At 44.2% G+C, this 5,359-nt stretch overlaps 1 long non-coding RNA gene across 1 annotated transcript; it reads left to right on the plus strand.

Annotated features, from left to right (window-relative positions):
- Positions 1-3,691: 3,691 nt before the first annotated feature.
- LOC143511674 (uncharacterized) lies at positions 3,692-4,858 on the plus strand. Its single transcript, XR_013130224.1, has 2 exons — positions 3,692-3,829; positions 4,675-4,858. It is a non-coding gene; the product is annotated as an uncharacterized LOC143511674 (long non-coding RNA).
- Positions 4,859-5,359: the final 501 nt, after the last annotated feature.

Raw genomic sequence — 5,359 nt, forward strand, 5'->3', positions numbered from 1 at the left:
GTGTGAAGGAGCTCCAGTGACCTGCACAACCCCACTGACCACTGGAATGAACTGGAACGTCAACTGTAAGTTGAGCCCTCTCATCTGACATCAGTGCCTGACCTCAAAAAAAGATTTTTCTGACTCAACAAACACAAAAACCAGCAGACACAGTCCGAAATATAGTGGAAAACCCCCTGAGAACAGAGTGTGTGTGTGTGTGTGTGTGTGTGTGTGTGTGTGTGTGTGTGTGTGTGTGTGTGTGTGTGTGTGTGTGTGTGTGTGTGTGTGAGAGAGAGAGAGAGAGAGAGAGAGAGAGAGAGAGAGTGTGGTTTATTTTATTGCTCCTGTTTAATAGAAATAATTGAGGATAAATGTATTTCTGGAGCTCTGAGTCCTGATTTTCAGTATAGTGTGGCCTATATTTTGGCCCAGTTCCCAGAGGAAGCAGGAAGCTCTGGACGGGGACGGCACCCTGGCTGTTGAACACATTTCCAGATTTCAGTCTTACCGTTCATTTGTTTCTATGTATAGTTTTATATGTATAAATTATAGTAATTGTGGACTTTTATAAAGTTTTTATTGTTTTATACATATGATTCTATGGTAATATTGTTATATGCTAATAATATATAATTTGCTTTAAGGTGTGTTACAAAAGTGTCATGACGAAATGACCAACTTTATGTCATGCAAGCACTCTTTCTACTTTGTGTACTATTGTAGGACATTCCCACATGCTAAAACAAACCGTCACAGGACTGTGAATGTATGGGCAGTGGTGAAAGCACGTGTAGATATGATGACAGGAATTCGCTAAAAGATGGTGATCTTACCAACTAGTGCACTAGTGACTGGGATGAAGAATGCACCTGTCTTATCTTATGCCATTAAAATGAAGAATGCTGGGTTACAGGGGAATTTATGGCATGGACATCATGTCATCAGTTAGGCTTCCGTGCCAAAGGACTTCCTCTCTGTTCATACTCGCTCATACTGACAGAGTTGTGACATTTGACCTGCTAGGCCAACATTGTTCAGGGAAACTGATTTATCTCTATCACCTGAAAATTAGGTTTGTCAGAACCACCATCCCCCCCAACAGTAGTTATTGCAAAGGCAAGACCACCCATCCAAGTTCACGGGGTCAAGTGTTGAATTATTGATATGATGTGGCACGAATGGGGAGTTTTTAACGATGGACATTTAGAAGATGGAGTGGCATCTGTGGGGTGCTAAATCTGACAGTGTGGTCCACAAACAGCAACTTTATCGGCTGCACAGATGGTCTACACACTTGGTCTGGAGCCTCTGGATCAACTCCTTTCGCTTGAATTCTGGGTTCGTGGTGAACCTTTGGGCTTTTAAACCTCTATGCAGCATGTCCGTCTGGTTGAGGAGCGTTGCTGTATTCTTATAAACAGAAGGCACAGAGGAAGAATAATGTTCCCACATTTCAGCACTGGTGATGTGCTTTAAAACTAGACTTAATCAGACTAGAGCCATCGGCCTACACCAGACCTAGAGGCTTTTGGGAGGTCTCTGTGAACCACACCTCATTTATGATAGGTTGTATGAATTAAATTGTTTGCTTTGTAAGGTTCTGCCTAGTCTGTCATACTTGTGAGGACTATTCTGCAAATTAAATTTACTCCTCCCTCAATATTCCCTAGCCCAACTGAACGATTATCAAATGTGACAAATTTGGTGCATTCCCTGTTATTCACGCTTATGTTAATTTAAGCAAACAAATAAAACACTATTTTCCTTGTGACAATATAATAGTCTACTTCTGTTTCTGTTGGGCCGTGTGCAACCCGGAGGTACCGAACTTCCTGTTAATGATATGCACTGTGACACTGCTTCATTGAGTCGTATTGGTTGACCAATCAGAAGCGACTTCCAACTTCCTAGCAACCTCTTATATTTATTTATTTATTTACTACTTGCAATGTCTGTTTTTCCTCAAACTTGCCAAATTTAATTTACAAGGTTCGGAACTAAATCTAAGGTCAGATGTGGATACGACATTTCACCCGAGGCTCGACCCAAGAGATCGACCCAAGTATTTCATTTGTCAAAGAATTTATTTTTGCAAGTCAGCTTTCATCGTTCATATTAAAAAGTCAGTTCCAAGAGCCAATTCATTTGCGACCCGCGCAGCACTGGCTGGGTTGTGCTCCCCACTCACTGCAGACGTCTGGGGATGCCCCACACAACACCAGATGACTCCGACTGTAACACCAGATGACTCTGACTGTAACACCAGATGACTCTGACTGTTTCTGATGAAGCCTTGCTGTTGTTTCCATCATTTTGTATGTTGTGGCTCTGTGTAAATGTAACTTGTCTTACTGAATGGTTATTTAGATTAGACAATGTAATGTTCAATCAGTCGTTTTGGCAAATTGCACTAAAAATGTTTTACTGTGAGAAAAGACCCATTTTCCATTGTGCATATACAACAGTAGAACTGTTGCACTGTGATCCTGAGAGCTTACTGTCTGTCAGCACAGCTCTGCTACTGTAATATTAGTGCTTATTTGATTACTGAGTTAAACTGGGTACTCTTTGCTGTTATTTATTCCTGTCCGTTGCATGATCTGGTCGTCTGGGAGGATTCCCTGATCTTGCCTGCCCAAGAAACATAGCCTGACCCCTCATGACTCCCCCCATATCACCAGGAGGGTTCGGCTCCAGCTCAGCCGTGTGTTCTGTCTCTGGTCATCTCCAGCCCGGGCCTGTGCCGCTCACACTCTGTAGGCCTCCCTGCACACACCACCACACACTCGCAGCTGCTCCAAGATGCAGCGGCATGACTCATATTCAATCTTCCCAAGTTCACACACATCACACACATTCCCTTCCGTGGCTGCCTGCAGCGGATCGAAAAGCCCCCGGTGTTTTCCTGCAAAGCCAAAAATGGACCAAATAGGCCGCACCTGTCCTTCCTGAACGAAGCGGTCTCACCTCACACCATATCAGCTTTGATGCCCCAACCCATGAACAGCAGCTGGGGAGACGTGAGTAGACGTGGCAGTAGAGTCTCTTCTGCACCAACTCTCTGTTGCAGTGACCTTCTCCTGCATGTCGGCACAGTGCATCCCTGCTGTCTTTATACAGAACCTGAAGGTCCATCTCCTGCGTTTGAACAATCCTTGCACACTCAGTCAATTCCTAAACCTGCCCTTACTAATTTATAAACAGGATTATTTCCATGAAGACAACAATGCACTTTTGTAAGTCCACAGGCTTGGCTGAGATAGAAGGTTATAATGACCGCATCATATGTTGTTTCTTGATTCCTGAACGGAGCTAGTGGACTAGATTTACGGGCAGATCGACCGACTGATCAGTCGATAGAGATAAAATCTGACTCGGTATGAAAATGTTTTAATGCGCTTGATTTTAGAGATGATCTCTTTTTATGAGGCGAGACAGCTACCTCGTCCGTTCACTGAGACATCAAACTTATTAATAACAAGAAACTATCATGGACATTATGAATCACTTTAAATCAACCTGATGCCGATCTATAACGACATCGATCATGCCGATTAATATGCAATAAAACAAATAGTAGATTTCAGAGCACCCAGGCACTGAAACCATTGCTGTCAACGTATGAACCAATGACGTGCAGGTTTAGAGAGGGGGGGGGGGAGAGAGAGAGAGAGAGAGAGAGAGAGAGAGAGAGAGAGAGAGAGAGAGAGAGAGAGCAGAATTTGCGAACGGGGAAATTCAAAGATCAGTTAACTGTCGACTTCACTGCCTGGTGACTAAACTGTTATCCTTTATACCGTTACTGCGTTATTGCCTCTACTATTCCAAGGGAGACGTTGTTATCTTGGTAAGTGATCCGTTTTTATTTGATAAAAGTTAATACCTTGCAAAAGTATAACATTAGCGCATCTTATTCTGCAAAATTATTCCTGAACAACATGTTCCTGTTGCGTTCAGTAAAGACGCTGCGTAACCTTTAAGTTTTAGAGCATTGTAGAGTTTTTATTCTGGGCTGACCTACCACAAAAACAAGCAAATGCTCCTTTATTATGGAGCCACATATCTACTCCGTGACTACGGACGCAGAGCAGGCGTTTAGGGAGGGGAAGTGGGTCCAGGGAGATGTTCCCTCTACGAGCCTTGGTGTGCCCAGCACTGCGGGGCACCAGCCGCATAACTCGGCAGGTGCAGAGACAACGCGTGTGATTTATAGACTAATCTTCGCTCTCTTCATCTTACATACTCTGTAGCGTCGCTTTGCTATAAGCACTGAGAGGTTTGGGCTCGTCTAACGCTGAAATCGCAGGAATTTAAAAGCCCGTTGCATTCCGAAAGTTCTGAATTTGAATCCGTAGCGTATTACAGGGTGTACTCGATTAGAGCCTTATTTCACAATTACAACTGTAGCTTATAAACTTGTTTATTATTATTATTTTGCTTCGATCTTTGTTTATCACTCAGTTTGAAAACCGCAAGTCACCTTCAATGGTGTGTGTGCTGATATGCTGACTTGATCCGAGTATTTTGCTGAGAATGTTCTGTGGTGCAATGGTACTAACAGTTGCGTTAACATCACTAACATATTTGGACAAGTTCTGATATGGTCGTGGTGCATTATGAAAATGTACCTCAGATGCTTCGATCCAGACCGTCTCATCTTATTACTCAACAAACTGTTATCTGTCTCCACAGGGCGAACCTCTTCGGTATGAGATGAGCTGTAGGATTATAGGAGTGTGGTGTACTGGAGACAGCGTAGTAACACCGACTGCCTGCAAACAGCCTTCACCCCCGCACCGCGCGCGCCGCCTTGTCTCCAGCACCAAGTCGTGCAATCTGGACATATCAGCACCGAAGCATTAAAGCCAACTAGGAACCTGCGTGTTTGATTCTTAATCAATGTGGATATTGACACTTGACTGCGGTGAACTTCAAGGTGCACGTGCATCATAAACCCACACGGTTGGTGCGTGATGATAGTGGTGAATTAGGGTCTTTGTAACATGGCTGTTTTAAACTGAGGCTTTTCCAACAGTTTTTTGTTTCCGGTCCGGTTAAAATGTGTAAAGGGGACATCACTGGTATTGCGTGACCCAAATACCGGTGTTAACCCTCTTGTAGCGCTTTTCTCCACCTGGACCTACTCTCCACAAATCCATGGAAGTTACAGGGCACGCGCTGAACTTGCGTTAAAGTGGAAGCTGGGATTATTCTTCACGGGACGGGTGAACCATGCAGACGGGGATGCGGGCACTGTGTGCCGGCGGAGGCGCGTCTCTCTGCTGTCTGCTCGTGCTGTGGCTCATATACACGCACCTCCTTAAAGAAGGCAAGTAGATCGCGAGCGGTCCCTTCAGCTACCTCGTTAGGAATAACT

This window comes from Brachyhypopomus gauderio, chromosome 4 (genome assembly GCF_052324685.1).
Source record: "Brachyhypopomus gauderio isolate BG-103 chromosome 4, BGAUD_0.2, whole genome shotgun sequence".
Lineage (NCBI taxonomy): Eukaryota > Metazoa > Chordata > Actinopteri > Gymnotiformes > Hypopomidae > Brachyhypopomus > Brachyhypopomus gauderio.